Here is a 19668-nt window from a genome sequence, read left to right as displayed (position 1 = left end):
TCGGCCGTGTCGTCGTAGCGAGGAGGCAGGTCCGGCTTGAACTTGCCCGGCCACGCGATGCTGCGCAGTTCAGTGGTGTAGGCGCGGCAGCTTGCCGTGGCCACGGAAGGCCTTGGGTGATGGAGAGCCTGGTCTTGCATGTCCCCACGCGCCGGAGCAGGAGGATGGTCGCGACGTGCTGGAGCAGGGAGCGCCCGGGCAGCTTCTGGCGGGCGAGGGACTTCTTGGCAGCTCTGCTCTTGCCGCGCTGGCACCTGACGGAGTGGGTTCCACCCAGGGGCCAAGCGTCTTGGAGCCATGGCGTCTTCTTGAGGGGGAGGCGGCCGGGGCACCGCCGGAGCCTCGTCGCCCGCGCGGGGCGGGGTGCGGTGCAGCGGAGCGGACGGCGCAGAGGAGCCCCCTGCGGCGCGGACGAGTTCGACGACGCGGTCGAGCCATTCTTTGTAGACGTCGTCGACGGGATGGTAGCGCAGGAGCTCGTTTGCCGCGATGAGTGCAGCCCGAGCCTCCATGGGCGCGCGAAGCGCATGGGACGAAGATCCAGCCGGGGCGAGTGAGGGAGTCGCGGTGCGGCCGTCTTGGCACACGGATGGATGCTGAGACGATGCTTGCTGCTCGTCCCCTGCCGGGCCGGTGGCGGCGTTGATGGTAGGTGACGGGGAACGGCAAGGACACCCGCCGCGGGAAGCGAGGGCGGCCCGGCGCTCTGTGCGGACCCGACGTGCGTCAGACATGAGCGTGATGGTCGGACGAGAGCGGAGCGGTGGAAGACGAATTCCGGCGCACCCCTACCTGGCGCGCCAAATGTCGGATTTCGGGTTTCGGCAGACCCTTGAGGTTCGAACACTGGGGTGCGCGCGGAGATTTTGCCTCCTACCTGCACCCCTCCGCCACGCTAGGATCAAAGCTATGAAAAGAACAACACAAGGTACACAGGGTTTATACTGGTTCGGGCCACCGTTGTGGTGTAATACCCTACTCCAGTGTGTGGTGTGGTGGATTGCCTCTTGGGCTGATGATGATGAACAGTACAAGGAAGAACAGCCTCGCGAGGGTCTGTTCTTGGCTGGGGCGATGAACTGCTGGGAGGAGTTCAGCCACCTTTTTCTCTCTCTCCCTCTTTCCAACTGGACGACCCTTTGCCATGTGGGTGTCTGGTTTTATTTATAGAGGCCCTGGTCCTCTTCCCAAATATTGAGCGGCAGGGAGCCAACAATGGCGGGCTAATTTGCAAGGGGACAACAAGTATCAGCTATCCTGACAAAACTAGTCTTCGCCTACGCAAAGCTCTGGTGATGATGCCGTCTTGGGCCCCATGGTGACCTCCGTCTCGTAGTCCTCTTGGTCTTGGTCTCGTTGCACCGAAATGGCAACCTTTGCCTAATGCCTCGGTACTCCGCGGCAGCGCTTGCCCCCTTTGCACCAAAGAGGAAAGGAGGACGCTGCGCGGGCTAGCACCCGCCTGGCGCCCTGAGTCGTCATGGCTTGCGTCATGGGCACCTCGCGAGGTACCCCGCCTTGATCTCTCCGCCTCCTCGTGAGCCAGCCTGATGAGGCCGTGCCTGAGGAAGCTCCGTGTCGTCCGCCCCGCGAGGCTTGGCCCCTCGTGAGGGTCTTGAGTTTGTGTTGGTGAAGATGGGCCGTGCGGGCCCCCCCTTTGAGCCACGCCGCAGGCCGCAGGTAGGCAAGTCTGGGGACCCCCGTTCCCAGAACGCCGACAGTAGGGAAGCACCACAATGAACTGCAATTAAGTTTGAGAAATAATTTTTCTTATAATAAAGTTTGGGCACTGTTCATCTTTAGAGCTCACTTCGTGAACTGTATTTTAGAAGTCCACTTTTGTGTTAGGTCTTCAAGGACCTGACTTAGCTTGACCATGTGGGTTTGACCTAATGAATCACAGGCTGAAGAAAATCTGTTGCGTGCCTGCACCAAATCCTTTTTTAGAAGTTGCTTCCAATAACTGTTCATATGTCAACTCCTCTGAAGTACTAGGAACACAACAAATGGCACCATCTACGAGTTTGGTAGTGCATTTATGATCAGTTATTTTGAATAGGTACTAAGTAAATGACAAGATATTTATCCAAATGAAGAACTGTTTTTGCCTAATGACAACTATCACAATACAGTAATTTAGTTTTTGGTGAAAACTGAAATTACTTGATTCTTATATGGTTAGATGAATTCCCTTTTCATTATACTGTGCATTATGAATTAAACTAAAAGTATGCATTTAATTTTTAGTAGTGCATGTCCAACTCAGTTGTAATGTCAATCACAAACTGCAAGGTTCACACCTAGTATGAGATATGACTTGCCTAGGGCTCAACATACTTATAACTTGCAACATTTTTGAGTTTTTCTTTGTGTTATATAGATGGTGCCAAAGAGTATAACGTCATTGGCCTTGCATGTCTTTGGTGCACTACCTAAGTATGTCAATAGGAGAAGGACATGTGAGATGTGACACATATCCACTTGTGAGTTGTGAATAGGACTAATAAACATTATCAATAATTAGATGCATAAAAAATCTGTGAGTACTTTTTCGGTGTTGTTTTAGTTTGATTGTGTCTATATTGTTCTCTCATGGAAGTTAACAAAGAGTTTTAGAAGTACGTTGCTTGCCTGAAGTATTCTCGCATGAGTGCAGAATTCAGGACAATGTCGTCTCCCCATAACCACTTTGGTGTCTTGTTATGGAACCAATTATACACCACTTTGGTACATCCACTGTCCACTTGTAACTCCCATCTGGCTTAGTAACTAGAAAACCCCGACAAGACCCTCTTTCTGATATCTCTAATTTGGATCCACGATCAAGCAGGAATACAAGTAGAGGTACTCTTGACTCCCTCTTTATATATATGTATTGCACGAACATTAGTACTGTTGGTATTTAAATTTTTCCTGTTCAAACTATCTGGATGTCCAACAGTGCAAATGATGTGGATGACCTATGTATATCTCTAGATATCCCTTTTGAATGTGGTTACAATGGTACTAACATGTTGGTATTATTATTCAAATACTTCTTTTGAACAGAACAAAACATCCGGATGTACTCGAGTGATATGGGGCATATTTTAGAAGTGGCTTATGGAAGAAAATAATTTCAATGCAGGTATGCTATATTCATTAAATCATTATACAGAGATTATGCTTAGATTTTGCTATGCAACCTGTACACGTACATTTCTATAGATAATTCCATTTAGCATGCATGAACATCAATTTTAGAATGGCTCCCGAACAACCTATGTATTGTATATTGTTATTAATGAGATGTTTTTTATTCTTCATTCTAATATTAGGCCTACTCGGTACTTCCTGTACATCAAGTTGTGTGTCTAGAGTAACCAACTATAAAATAATTTTAGTTATAACCTCTTCATAGACGATGTTTGATTGTATTATCATCACATTCTTGATTTTCAGAGATTTAGAAATGGTGAATGTTCGTTAGTATCTTCAAAGTTTGGGAAATATATAAGAGAAATGCATGTCCCTGTTGGCTGAGAGAAAATCTAATTGTTATAGTGGTAAGTAATATCCTAGAATATACATTGAGGTTCTTAAATTTGGAAATGAATTGTGAGCATTGTGTGTTGATGCTACATCAGAAAAATATGATCAGTTGGTGTGACAACTCAAAAATGTCAGAAGTACCAGCCATGCAGTTAGATTACTCATCTTGCCATTCGACCTTTGTATGTTGCTTCTCTTCTACATTTTATTGCTCTATTAACCGGTTTTTCTTCTTCTTTCTCTAATGATACATCACTCAACTTTTTTGCTGCTATAGATTGCCCAGATAAATGGATGGTGCATGGCAAAGTTGCTGATTGCAATGTGGAGAATGGGGCTACTACTACATAGACTTTTTTGCTGCTATAGATCGCCCAGATAAATGGATGATGCATGGCAAAGTTGTTGATCGCAAGGTGGAGAATGCGCCTACTACTACATAGTTTTACATTAACGTTATAGAATGCCACTTTCATGGTCAATGTATGGGAATCATGTATATATATTCTATGGATTATGTACCATGTAATGCAACCGATTGGATTTAATGAATGAGATCTTTCTATTTACTGGATGTCCCGTTCATCTGCATTATCAATGTTGATTTAACAAATATTGTTGGTAATGTATAAAGTACTAACATAAAAGGGTCACACTAATCGTTATGTCCATTTCAAAGTCGGTTCGTGTAGGTGCAGGTTATCCACCAACACATACAAAGTATTGTTAGCTGGAACTATATACGTTGCTACCTTGCAATGATTTTTCACATCGATTACCAACGCAATTATATATGTTGTTGTAGACCCTTGAAACGCCACCAACGGCAACGCATAATAATCCGTTGGGGTAGACCTTACCAACGGTTATATGGACATACGACAACGCATCAATGTGTTGCTGAAGGGGGGTTCCTGTTGTAGTGTTCTTGTTCTCATTCTCTGTGGGAGACGGCTTCGCAACAAGCTCTTTGGACCTTGCAGCTATCTCGAAATTCACACGGGCATCAAGGGCAGCATATTTTATCCGCTCGTACGTCAAGGGATAATTCTCCCATCCAGACGACCTTAATGCCACCATCTCGTCACCCTTCTGAAGATTTGTACCAAGCACAAAATTTACTATGTCGAATAGGGATGGTGTCTGTTTATCACAAACTTCCACAGGAATTTTGATTCTGGTTTGTAGGTCAGCGATGCTATTCAAATCAAGGTTGTACGCCTCCAGCTTCTGTTTGTCCCCTTCGATGGCTGCCCCACATAAGTATACATCTTCCCGAGACAAGAAATTGTGAAGCTCACGTGGTATGGAGGGCGAGTGTATGATGTGGTACACCAAAACATTATCTTCGAGGCACAGCTGAAGGACGGCGGCGCGCTGGATCTTCCCAGGGGAACGCTCTGTGTACTCTGCGTCGAGACCGATGACCCTCATCTCTACCTTTTCGAGGGAGTTGGATACATTGTTGATCCACAGCTGAACAACCCTTGGGTGGACGGTGACGGTGGCAACTATGCGCATCGAGCCTTCGACGAGGACATGTTGGACGCTAAAAACCTGCATCTCAATCTCTATCGCCATTTGGAACCGCTGGAATGGAGGGCTATGGTTTGGAGAATTAGGATTAGATGGCTAGTCTAACTGAAGTAGTAGATGATTATTTAAAGAGGTTAAAACAATGTGAACGCAGTGGGGTTTGGGTGCAAATGAAGACGAAGGGGAGGTGAAGAAGCCGAGGAGAATCGGTTCCCGATGGAGAAGTAAATGGGAGAAGTGGCGTCTAGGCAGTTGATTAGACGGCTAGGTAGACGAAACGAAAAGGTTATGCGGGTAGACTGATGAGTTGTACCTGTTCGAGTACGTGCCCATCCTTCCTGATAGGTGGGACCTATGCAAACAGATAAAAAATATGTCGTAGTTTTTTTTGAGCGCGTGAGTGGGAGACACAACATTCTCTAGTTAAGGAATACTCCCTCCGTTTAGGTGAGTATAAGTCACCTTATGAAAATCAGGTTTTCCCAAAACCTTTAGGCGTGGAGCATTAACTTCCTGCTCGATCCCCTCCCAGCCTCGTTAGCCAGCGTTCTCTTCCACTGTTGCCGCGTTCTACCTTTCCATTTTTCCTCTTCTCAAGTGTGGAACGATCTGCATGCCATCCTTGATGCACCAAAACGACCACTGCATGCATCACGGCAGAGCGTTGATTGGGCATGCACGAGAATTTGGTTCTGCTTGCAATATGGATGATACCTGAACGATGAAGTGAACAGGCATGCTAGCACGGGAGACCTATTTACGCTATACAATACTGGAGTACTCATGTACTAGTAGTACTAGTAGTACTACTAGTAGTAGTAGTAGTAGTAGTAGTAGTAGTAGTAGTAGTAGTAGTAGTAGTAGTCGTCGTCGTCGTCGTCGTCGTCGTAGTAGTAGTAGTAGTAGTAGTAGTAGTAGTAGTAGTAGTAGTAGTAGTAGTAGTAGTAGTCAGCCTCACCCTGTGCACAGTGCAGTCTGTCACCGCCGCTGTACAGCACATTGGCGCCTCGCCTCGTCTCCCTCTCCGCTCCCATAGCACCACTCCATCTCCATCTCCTTCTCCGTCTCCATCTCACAGTGCCCCCGTGTACCGTCGCCTCACTCGCCTCCCCCAGTACCACTATTCCCTCGCTAGCCGCTCCAGCACCGACATCCTTCTCCCCCGTAAATCAAGCCCTCTTCCAAACTCCACCATGGCCGAATGCGAACCGCGCAGCATCCATATGAGCCGCAATTGGAGCAATCTCCCCAGTGACATCCTCGACCTCTGTTGTTCGTGTATGGATATGTTGAGCACCCTACAGTTGGCTGCATGCTCGAGGAACATGCACACGTCCATCATCGAAGCAAGGCCTAAGCTTTTCAAGACACCCTGCTTGCTGCTATCTAGTCTTGCTAGATTGGCTCACCATGATACGGAGGCGTGCATGATGCCCCTCAACTTCAATCCGATATCCATTATCCGAAACTTCTTTGCAGGTATGTAGTGGGTCGCCGTACATCATTTCCCTCGACATCGATCCGATCACCATCGCCCGAAACTTCTTGGCAGGTATGTACTGGGTCGGCATGAACTCCCACTGGATGGCTGCCTTCGGAGAAGACGGTAAAAAGTTGGTGCTCGTGAACTTCCAGACCTCCCATGAGATTATCCTTCCTCCATTGGATTATATAGAGTATTACCATCGCGGTCCAAGTCATCTAGATTACTACGTTAGTTGGACAGACCTTGTTTTGTAGAAGATTGTAATCTGCCAAGTGCCCACATGACATACGAATTACGCAGACTTCAAGCTAATTACCTTGTTCGACCGCGGACTCGCCTATCTTTATGCCGATGCCTTCTTTAGCTGGAGACAACTCGGCTCGCAGTGGATCGTCGTCAAAGCTGATACACACTTCTGTGATGCTATTGAACACAATGGCATCATCTACGCGATCGACAAAGCAGATGACACCACGTATTGCTAGGACGGCGCATGTAATTTGTTTCCTCTCATGTTAATGATGACGCCATGGCACTGTTTGAACTTTTTGTGATGATTGGCATATCTCTATTTGAGCAGAATTTGAGTAGAACCATGGCAATGTATTAGAGACGCCGTAAATTAGCTATATTTGGAATGAGTTAATTCTTGCGATTGTGACCATGTCATTACAGCCAATTTGTACCCTGAATAATCAAACGGTTAGGAATATATGGATATTATCCTTATTTTACAGTAATCTATATACTACTACTAAATATGAGTGTGTATCAATGGCCATGTTAGTTTCCTCATTTTCATGATGTAGAAACATGCACCACACTGCTCGTTTCATCTAACCATAAATTAGGGAAGTAATTGTGCATATGGAGAACTCTATATTTGGAAGTAGTGAAATCCTACAATGCTTACCATGTGTACATACCTATATTCGCCCTTTAGCAATCAATGGCTAGAATAATATCCTCACAAAAAATTTGCCCACAGAACACAAGTATATAACAATGCATGGTCTGTTAGTTACCTTGAAGAATTTTTTTGTGATTACAGAACATGATTACATAACATGCATGACATGGTAGTTTCCTGTGAAGAATCGATTGCGAGATAACATGAGTATAACCATGCATGGCACTTCTATATTTTCGAACCTAGTATACATTTCCCTGTATTTTCCTCCCAGTTCCAACAGGGACATATCAATGTTGTTTCTTGCATTATCCTACTCATACTCTAAACAATGATGATCTTACATTAACAATGCATGTCCTTTTTGATATGATGCAGTGTCCCTACAGTTACTGCCCTTTGTAATCACACCACCTTTGCCAAAAACAGGGAAGCACAATTGGTTCCTCGCTTTATCAGACGACGGCAAAAGACTGATGATCATTCGGACACATGAGCCGGAAAAGTTATATTGCAAAAACCCCACTGTATACAAGCACCGTGTAATACGTGAGTATCCGGACAGTGGCTGTTACGTCTATGAGCAGGATACCAGCTTGTTGGGGCCTTTAGGATTTTTTAGTTGGAGGCGAGTAAACAGCCTTGGTTCACACTCTCTGTTTCTCAAACTCAATTATCCGATTAACCAGGAGATCACTGTTGGCAAGGACCTTGATGGCAGAGAGGCTCTGTTTGCTATGGAAAACTGTGTTTACACGGCGAGCCCTAGTAGTTCGGGAGCAAACTCCCCTGATTGTCAACGATACAGCCTGTAGCCAAAAGAAGGTGAGAATGACAAAGGCATCCGGATTAACTTTGATCCTTGGATGTCTCAATTACGACAGGCAGTGATGTGGTTCGAGCCTTCAGGTTGATAGGTGATTGGGCTGTTGCATCGAAAGGGTGGAGGACGGGTGTCTCCGGATCACCGGTCGCTGAAGCGAGGCTGCAAATTATGATGGTGTTGGATCATCTCTTCGAATGACTTTGTTGTCTTTGCTGCTGGTTCTGAATGGGTAGTTCTTTCTTTTGTTATGCATATTCCTTGTCATTTGGTCATCCTCGTCTATGTCACTCTTACTATGTAATAGTTGCTTCTGTTTAGAATGTCATTCTCGTCTGGATCACGAGAGTCTGAGCGCTGCAGATGGTACGTTTTGGTGGTGTAGCAAGACTTCTTATGAACTATCATGTCTTGCTGTTTATGTCAGTAGTAGTCACTAGTCGGTGTTTGAATGTTGTATATATCGTTGTTTCGAACTGTTTATTGTCTCGAACTACTGGTGGGCTAAATGAGGGCATCACCATTCTGCAGTGTTCAGAGTATATCTCCTTTTTTCAAGTTATATAATTTGAGCTCAGTGTCTTTTCGATGATGTACACTTGTTTGGGCCAGTGAGGTGTCGTTGAATATGGGCCGAGTAGTAACACAATGCCAAATAGGTCAATTATGACTCTCTGGCCGGGCTCTCAAAAGACCCTGAAAAAAAGGCCGGGCTCTCCAAAAAAGAATGAATAAGGACTCTTAGGCTGACATGTGGGCGCCACCGGTGTTTTCGTGCGCTTGCGCGCCGAGAGCATATTGGCGCGTGCTCGAAATTCATGCTACCTTTTCATCCACAGTCTCCCGCCCTCCCCCACCTCTGGAATCTCAATTCCTACTCCAGTTCCCCCAAATCCCCCTCCTGTACTCCCTGTACTCAAGCGCACTATCATGTCGCCGGTCAACGCGGATCTCCGAGCCGGAGATCCTGAGGTCCGTCTTGCCTTCGGTCGCTGCGTGCTGTCGCTCAACAGTGGCATGGCGGCGCTTGACGACCAGTTTGCTGGCAAAGTACTGATGGTAACCATCGACGGCGACCGGCCTCCCGTCTTGCCGGATGACCTTGTCAAAGCTCTTGGCATTGCGCATGGCATCCAAATAAGTGACTTGCTCGTCGAAGTCTGTCCGCCACTGGCTGATTTCTTCGTCGGGTTCCGGACAACTTTTGATTGCAGTCGTGTGTTCGAATCTTCCTGGCGTTTGTTTTGCGATGGAGCGCTGGTGAGCTTTGATCGGTGCCACCCAGGATGGGGCTCGGTGCCCTCGGAGCTTGAGTTTTTAACAAAGCTTACCTTCCATGGCATGCCTCGACGTGCTTGGAACAGCGAGTCCATGAACGAGCTTATCAACGACCTTGGAGGTGAGCTCGTAAGTATGTTTGTTCCACCAGACAGCTGGGATCTGACGGTTATGGCATGGATGAAGAAGCCATCCACCATACCGAAGGTGATTGGTGTTGAGATACCGGTGCAGGAACCGGGGTTGTACTATTTGTTGCCACCAAGGCCGCCGCGGACCACGTTAGGGATGTACCTGTATCGAGTGTCCGTGCATGTCAAAGAAGTGGTCAATCCATCAATTGAAGTCCTGCCGCCGCCGCTGGTGCTAGGGTTCGTCGACGACGTCCATTACAGGAGTGAACATCAGACTTTCCCCGTGTTGCTCGGAACGATGGATGGCACAAGGCCTACTCCATCGCGCGGCGGAGGCCACTGCTTCTTTGGGAGAAGAGGCAGGGCTGGCTTCCTGGGTGTGCTCTAATTTGAGGTAACAACTGATTCTTGTCAGATACTAGTTAAATTTGAGCTATGGGTGTGAAGCACTGATATGCCAGTACTTTTGATTGTGACCTGTTCTAATTTTGTACCTGAACTTTTTTTAGAAAGGGTTGTACGTCAACTTAATGTGCTAGGAGAACTTATTGTGTTGTCTGTCTGTTTTCTTTGCACAACAGTCAAGATATTTCCCCGTCATTGATAAAGACGGTGAACCGTTATGTATGACTTCGTTGGTTTCAACATAGCCCTTCCCGTAGCGATCCACTGCTTCCATCCTGATTGTGCCACCTGCGTGAAATTTTTGTATGCAAGTTCAGTGTGCTATGATGTTCTATATGATTGTGTCAACTATATAAGTTTTTACTAAGCATCAGCAATGCATATGGCTGAAAGATGTATTTACGAGCATCGGCCGATGGGTCTCTCTCTCTATCTCTCTCTCTCTCTATCTCTCTCTCTCACACACACACACACACGAACACACGCACAAGTGGGACCCGTTGAATTATTTATTTGCTCGTGACAGCTTTTAGTTAGGTTCCACTGTAATCTAACTTTTTTCTTAAGTTATTAATTGAGCTCAGTGACTTCAAAAAGTTGTACAGAAGCCTTTTTTGGCCCTTTCCGGTGTCGCTGAATGTGGGCTGAGTAACCATGTTAGGTTGTACTGTACTACACAGGCCTTTTTCGCTATTTTTTTAGAATAATACATTTTTTATTAATTTTCATAAATATTACGCTGGGTAAAAAATTTTCAAAAATAATACACCATCGGCCCGCTACAGGCCGAATGGGCCTAGTCGGCCCACAGCAGGCCGATTGGATTCCAGTCGGCCTACAGCTGGCCGACTGGCCCCTGTCGGCCCACTGTGGGCTGACTGAAGCTAATTGGCTCGCTGTGGGCTAATTGTTTTTGCAAAAGTGTTAATCATGTATTTAAAAAATATGTGTATTGTCATCCTCCGCTCGCTGTGGGCCCACTGTTGACTAAAAAATATGTTTTAAAATGTGTTAATCATGTATTTAAAAATTGTTAAATGTGTGTATAAAAATGTTCCTTATCTATACAAAAAAATTTAAATGTGTGTATAAAAAATAGCTTTTTTTCAACATCAGCAATGCAACTGGGCCGACAGTTGTACACAATATCTGGGTCAACTTGTTATTTTCCGCCCCGCTAGGCTGCAAACTTTCCTAGGAGGTATGCATTAGGCTTAACAAGAGAATTGACTTTAAAAAGTAATAAATGCGATGTAATTATAATAACTGGACAGTTACTATGCACCAAACACGTAATTAGTTTGAAAAATATATTATTTTTGGAATTTGAAAATTTTAATTTCATTACTTGTTGCACGCGCAATATTTCGTTGGATTTTAACGTAATACAACTTTATTTTGAAATTATATTTAACCTGACTAGAAATTCCGGATAAAAATATTTCGGATCCCATCAAAATGTGGGGATTTTTTTAATTCTGTTTTGAGCGGTTGTTTGAAATTATTAATCGTTGTCCTAGCTTGAAGTTGGGCTGTACTTTTAACAAACTGTAAATGGGCTGTAGTAAATTCCATTAGAATTAAAAAATGGGATGTACATTCTTACAAATCGCAAATGGGCTATATGTTCTCTACCAAATACGAGCTGTGGGACTACTAAGTTGACGCGTACCAAGGGATTTGTCAACTTAGTCAATATAAATGATTCTAGCGCAGTGATCGTACGATGTCCATCCAACGGCCGTAGTGCTTCTTCAACCTCTGGTCTTCTTGCTCCAGCCGCCCAAAGCAGCGCCGGTCGTGTCGCGTGCTCCTGCCTCCCGTGGCCGGCTGTGATGCCACGGAGGCCTCACCGCCCCGTACTACTCCCACCGCTAGCCAGGCCATCCCTCTACTCACCCACACCCCCTGTTATTCTACGGCAACGGCAGCCTCACACCGCAGCCGAACCAGTGAACCCTCGTACTCCTCTCCGCGCGGGCTTCCACTGTTGCGTCTTCCCTGGCTCCGCGTCGTCCCCTTCCTAGGCCTCGCCGTCGTCCAGACCACCGCCCTGGTGCTCTTGGCGTGGCGTGGTCAACGTGGTCAATGACCGACTTCCATCGGAAGAGTACTGTATGTGGAGAGGCTAACAGCTGGGTCCACGGCAGCCGCAAGGAAGTGCCTCCTTATTACGCGCAAAATAATTATTCCTCCACCTAACAGCGGGGACCCACCGGATGGGCCACCGTATTTCGCAAAAAAATGATTCGCCCCCTGACTGCTGGGACCCACGAGCTACATCTTCGCACGCAATGAAGTGCGTCCGAAATAAAAACGATTCGCCCCCTTGACTGTAGGGACCCACCAGCCCCCCGACTGCTGGGACCCACCAGCAACACCTTCGCACTCAAGGAAGTGCGTCCGGGAAAAAAAACGATTCGCCCCCTGACTGCTGGGACCCACCAGCTACATCTTCGCAGGCAAGGAAGTGCCTGACAGTCGGGACCCACCTGGTCGAAGCGTACGTAACGTTGTCATTCTGGTCACGAACGTGTACGTACATACTGGTCGATGTAGAGGCGCGCATGTATCGTAGTAGAGGCGTGCACGTAGCATGTACACGTACGTACAACGGCCAGGGTGCAAGAAAGAAAATACGGCCACCTATGTGTACATACGGGCGGGGTCTCGAACGCCTACTCGTGCATACGTACGGCCAGGCTCGTGTACATGGCTGGGTCAGAATGGAGAAACAACATCGTCGTCGTGTTCATGGGGAGGCAACGGAATGTGTCGTGTTCATGGGGAGGCAACGGAATGCATCGTGTTCATGGGGAGGCAATAGAATGCGTCGTGTTCATCGGGAGGGCTTGGACGGAACAGGCGATGGAAACGAGGCCTGGCGTACCGCAGAACGGAGGAAATGGCCTTGTGTTCGACCGAGCATGTTCGAAACGGGATCATGTTCATCGGAAGGGGTCTGGCGTACCACAAAACGGAGGAAACAGACCTCCTAAGGTCGAAACGGGGGTCCTGTTGATCGGGAGGGGTGTGGCGTACCGCAAAACGGACGAAACGGACTTGTGTTGGAGCGCTACGGTCGAAACGGGGGTCCTGTTCATCGGGAGGGGTGTGGCATACCGCAAAACGGGACTCCACGGGATACTGTTCATCTCCACCGTCGACCTCCTCCAGCCTCCACGGGCTCCTGTTCATCCAGCCTCCACCGCGCGCTACTCCACCGGCTACTGTTCAACCACCCCTCCACCGTCTACTGTTCATCCAGCCCTCCACACCACGGGGTCCTGTTCAACCACCCCTCCACCGTCTACTGTTCATCCAGCCCTCCACACCATGGGGTCCTGTTCATCCACCCCTCCATGGGCACCCCTCCACCGTCTACAGTTCATCCAGCCCTCCACACCATGGGGTCCTGTTCATCCACCCCTCCATGGGCACCCCTCCACCGTCTACTGTTCATCCAGTCCTCCACCACACCACGGGGTCCTGTTCATCCAGAGGCAACACCACCGCTCACTGTTCATCCAAACCCCCCGCAACGCTCACTGTTCATCCCATCGATCGACTTCAATTAGCAGCAGTACCGAAGGAATCGCTCGATCGGGTTCAGTTAACAGCCATCAATCGATCGCTCGGGTTCAGTAACGCGTAGCCTGCAGTGCAATCGCTCGGGTTCAGTTAGAGCCCAACGCCTCGCTCGGGTTCAGTTAGAGCCAACGCCTCGCACACACGCGCGTATATGTACGAGAGAAACGCGCATCGCTTGGCCCCCGACCTCCACCATAACCGGGAACTCCTCGAAATTTTCCTCCCCCTCGCTTCTACCATGGTTTTTTCCATCATGGAAGGCCCAAAGAATGTCATGCATCTGCGTCTCCGGCCTGCCCAGGACGAAAAGCCCATTTTCTGTCATGATTTATTGTCATAGAAGTAGGAGCCCACCACATCTATGATGATACCGGGTTTTGTCACAATTATCGTCATAGAAGTGTCATATGTATGACAGAAAAAAAATTCGTTCGGCCCAAAATGTCACGGATGTGTCTTCTTTTGGTAGTGTCACTAGTATGCCTCTACTTGGGTAGCTCGTTGATCAAAGATGTTTATGTTTCCTAGCCATAGACATGAGTTGTCATTTGATTAACGGGATCACATCATTAGGAGAATGATGTGATTGACTTGACCCATTCCGTTAGCTTAGCACTTGATCGTTTAGTATGTTGCTATTGCTTTCTTCATGACTTATACATGTTCCTATCACTATGAGATTATGCAACTCCCGTTTACCATAGGAACACTTTGTGTGCTACAAAACATCACAACGTAATTGGGTGATTATAAAGGTGCTCTACTAGTGTCTCCGAAGGTACTTGTTGAGTTGGCGTATTTTGAGATTAGGATTTGTCACTCCAATTGCCGGAGAGGTATCTTTGGGCCCACTCGGTAATGCATATCACTATAAGCCTTGCAAGCATTGTAACTAATGAGTTAGTTGTGGGATGATGTATTACATAACGAGTAAAGAGACTTGCCGTTAACGAGATTGAACTAGGTATTGAGATACCGACGATCTAATCTCGTGCAAGTAAAATACCGATGACAAAGGGAACAATGTATGTTGTTATGCGGTTTGACCGAGAAAGTTCTTCGTAGAATATGTGGGAGCCAATATGAGCATCCAGGTTCCGCTATTGGTTATTGACCGGATACGTGTCTCAGTCATGTCTACATAGTTCTCGAACTCGTAGGGTCTGCACGCTTAAAGTTCGGTGACGATCGGTATTATGAGTTTTTGTGTTTTGATATACCGAATGTAGTTCGGAGTCCCGGATATGATTACGGACATGACGAGGAGTCTCGAAATGGTCGAGACGTAAAGATCAATATATTGGACGACTATGTTCGAACATCGGAAAGGTTCTGGAAGGTTTCAGACATATACCGGAGTACCGGGGGGTTACCGGAACCCCCCTGGGGGGCTTAATGGGCCTACATGGGCCTTAGTGGAAATAAAGGGCAGCAAGGGGGGTGTGGGGCACCCCCCCCCCAAGGCCCAAACCGAATTGGTTTAGGGAAAGGGGGTCGGCCCCCTCTTTCCTTCTCCTCCTCTCCCTTTCCTTCCCCTCTCCTACTCCTACTAGGAAAAGGAGGATTCCTACTCCTAGTGGTAGTAGGACTCCCCCTCTTGGCGCACCTCTCCCTGGCCGGCCGCCTCCTCCCCCTTGCTCCTTTATATACGGGGGCAGGGGGCACCCCATAGACACAACAATTGATCATTGATCTCTTAGCCGTGTGCGGTGCCCCCCTCCACTATAATCCACCTCGATTATATCGTAGCAGTGCTTAGGAGAAGCCCTGCATAGGTAGCATCATCATCACCATCACGACGCCGCCATGCTGACGAAACTCTCCTGTGAAGCTTTGCTATATCGGGGCTCATGGGACATCATCGAGTTGAACGTGTGCATAACTCGGAGGTGTCGTGCGTTCGGTACTTGGATCAGTCGGATCGTGAAGACGTATGACTACATCAACCGCGTTGTGCTAACGCTTCCGCATTCGGTCTACGAGGGTACGTGGACACACTCTCCCCTCTCATTGCTATGCATCACCATGATCTTGTGTGTGCGTAGGAAATTGTTTGAAATTACTACGTTCCCCAACAGTGGCATCTAAGCCAGGTTATTGCGTAGATGTTATATGCACGAGTAGAACACAAGTGATTTGTGGGCGATACAAGTCATACTACTTACCAGCATGTCATACTTTGGTTCGGCGGTATTGTTTGATGAAGCGGCCCGGACCGACATTACGCGTACGCTTACACGAGACTGGTTCTACCGACATGCTGTGCACACAGGTGGCTGGCGGGTGTCAATTTCTCCAACTTTAGTTGAACCGAGTGTGGCTACGCCCGGTCCTTGTGAAGGTTAAAACAACACTAACTTGACGAACTATCATTGTGGTTTTGATGCGTAGGTAAGAATGGTTCTTGCTCAGCCCGTAGCAGCCACGTAAAACTGGCAACAAGAAAGTAGAGGACGTCTAACTTGTTGTTGCAGGGCATGTTGTGATGTGATATGGTCAAGACATGATGCTATATTTATTGTATGAGATGATCATGTTTTGTAACGGAGTTATCGGCAACTGGCAGGAGCCATATGGTTGTCGCTTTATTGTATGCAATGCAATCGCCCTGTAATTGCTTTACTTTATCACTAAGCGGTACCGATAGTCGTAGAAGCAATAGTTGGCGAGACGACAACGATGCTACGATGGAGATCAAGGTGTCGCGCCGGTGACGATGGTGATCATGACGGTGCTTTGGAGATGGAGATCAAAGGCACAAGATGATGATGGCCATATCATATCACTTATATTGATTGCATGTGATGTTTATCCTTATGCATCTTATTCTGCTTTGTTTGACGGTAGCATTATAAGATGATCTCTCACTAAATTTCAAGGTAAAAGTGTTCTCCCTGAGTATGCACCATTGCCAAAGTTCGTCGTGCCGAGACACCACGTGATGATCGGGTGTGATAAGCTCAATGTTCCTCTACAACGGGTGTAAGACAGTTTTCCACACGCAGAATACTCGAGTTAAACTTGACGAGCCTAGCATATGTAGATATGGCCTCGGAACACTGAGACAGAAAGGTCGAGCGTTAATCATATAGTAGATATGATTAACATAGTGATGTTCACCATTGAAAACTACTCTATTTCACGTGATGATCTGTTAGGGTTTACTTGATATGAATCACGTGATCACTTAGATGATTAGAGGGATGTCTATCTAAGTGGGATTTCTTAAGTAATACGATTAATTGAACTTAAATTTATCATGAACTTAGTACCTGATAGTATTTTGCTTGTCTATGTTATTGTACATAGATGGCCCGTACTGTTGTTCTGTTGAATTTTAATGCGTTCCTTGAGAAAGCAAAGTGGAAAGATGATGGTAGCAATTACACGGACTGGGTCCATAACTTGAGGATTATCCTCATTGCTGCACAGAAGAATTATGTCCTGGAAGCACCGTTGGGTGCCAGGCCTGCTACAGATGCTGCTGATGACGTTAAGAACGTCTGGCAGAGTAAAATTGATGACTACTCGATAGTTCAATGTGCCATGCTTTACGGCTTAGAACTGGGACTTCAACAACGTTTTGAACATCATGGAGCATATGAGATGTTCCAGGAGTTGAAATTAATATTTCAAGCAAATGCCCGGATTGAGAGATATGAAGTCTCCAATAAGTTCTACAACTGCAAGATGGAGGAGAATAGTTCTGTTAGTGAGCACATACTCAGAATGTCTGGGTACTGCAATCACTTGATTCAACTCGGAGTTAATCTTCCGGATGATACTGTTATTGACATAATTCTCCAATCACTGCCACCAAGCTACAAGAGCTTAGTGATGAACTATAATATGCAAGGGATGGATAAGACAATTCCCAAGCTCTTCGCGATGCTAAAGGCCGCGGAAGTAGAAATTAAAAAGGAGCATCAAGTGTTGATGGTTAACAAAACCACCAGTTTCAAGAAAAAGGGTAAAGGGAAGAAGAAGGGGAACTTCAAGAAGAACGACAAGCAAGTTGTTGCTCAAGAGAAGAAACCCAAATCTGGACCTAAACCTGAGACTGAGTGCTTCTACTGCAAAGGAACTGGTCACTAGAAGCGGAACTGCCCCAAGTATTTGGCGGATAAGAATGATGGCAAGGTGAACAAAGGTATATGTTATATACATGTTATTGATGTGTACCTTACCAGAGCTCGCAGTAGTACCTCGGTATTTGATACTGGTTCTGTTGCTAATATTTGCAACTTGAAACAGGGACTATGGATTAAGAGAAGATTGGCTAAGGACGAGGTGACGATGCACGTGGGAAATGGTTCCAAAGTCGATGTGATCGCCGTCGGCACGCTACCTCTACATCTACCTTCGGGATTAGTTTTAGACCTTAATAATTGTTATTTGGTGTCAGCGTTGAGCATGAACATTATATCTGGATCTTGTTTGACGCGAGATGGTTATTCATTTAAATCCGAGAATAATGGTTGTTCTATTTATATGAGTAATATCTTTTATGGTCATGCACCTTGAAGAGTGTTCTATTTGTGTTAAATGTCGATAGTAGTGACACACATATTCATAATGTTGAAGCCAACAGATGCAGAGTTGATAATGATAGTGCAAATTATTTGTGGCCCTACCGTTTAGGTCATATTGGTGTAAAGCGCATGAAGAAACTCCATACTGATGGACTTCTAGAATCACGTGATTATGAATCACTTGGTACTTGCGAACCATGCCTCATGGGAAAGATGACTAAAACGCCGTTCTCCGGTACAATGGAGCGAGGAACAGACTTGTTGGAAATCATACATACTGATGTATGTGGTCCGATGAATATTGAGGCTCGCGGCGGGCATCGTTATTTTCTCACCATCACAGATGATTTGAGAAGATATGGGTATATCTACTTAATGAAACATAAGTCTGAAACATTTGAAAAGTTCAACGAATTTCAGAGTGAAGTGGAAAATCATCGTAACAAGAAAATAAAGTTTCTACGATCTGATCGTGGAGGAGAATATTTGAGTTACGAGTTTGGTCTACATTTGAAACAATGCGGAATAGTTTCGCAACTCACGCCACCTGGAACACCACAGCGCAATGGTGTGTCCAAACATCGTAATCGTACTTTACTAGATATGGTGTGATCTATGATGTCTCTTACTGATTTACCGCTATCATTTTGGGGTTGTGCTTTAGAGACGGCCGCATTCTCGTTAAATAGGGCACCATCAAAATCCGTTGAGACGACGCCTTATGAACTATGGTTTGGCAAGAAACCAAAGTTGTCGTTTCTTAAAGTTTGGGGCTGCGATGCTTATGTGAAAAAGCTTCAACCTAATAAGCTTGAACCCAAATCGGAGAAATGTGTCTTCATAGGATACCCAAAGGAAACTGTTGGGTACACCTTCTATCACAGATCCGAAGGCAAGACATTCATTGCTAAGAATGGATCCTTTCTAGAGAAGGAGTTTCTCTCGAAAGAAGTGAGTGGGAGGAAACTAGAACTTGATGAGGTAATTGTACCTGCTCCCTTATTGGAAAGTAGTTCATCACAAAAAACCGGTTCCTGTGACACCTACACCAATTAGTGAGGAAGCCAATGATGATGATCATGAAACTTCAGATCAAGTTACTACTGAACGCGTAGGATAACCAGAGCAAGATCCGCACCAGAGTGGTACGGTAATCCTGTTCTGGAGGTCATGTTGCTAGACCATGACGAACATACAAACTATGGGGAAGCGATGATGAGCCCAGATTCTGCAAAATGTCTTGAGGCCATGAAATCTGAGATGGGATCCATGTATGAGAACAAAGTGTGGACTTTGGTTGACTTGCCCGATGATCGGCAAGCCATCGAAAATAAATGGATCTTCAAGAATAAGACAGACGCTGATGGTAATGTTACTGTCTACAAAGCTCGACTTGTTGCGAAAGGTTTTTGACAAGTTCAAGGAGTTGACTATGATGAGAC

This window comes from Triticum urartu, chromosome 4 (genome assembly GCF_003073215.2).
Source record: "Triticum urartu cultivar G1812 chromosome 4, Tu2.1, whole genome shotgun sequence".
Classification (NCBI taxonomy): Eukaryota; Viridiplantae; Streptophyta; class Magnoliopsida; order Poales; family Poaceae; genus Triticum; species Triticum urartu.
Note: the sequence above shows the minus strand (reverse complement) of the source record.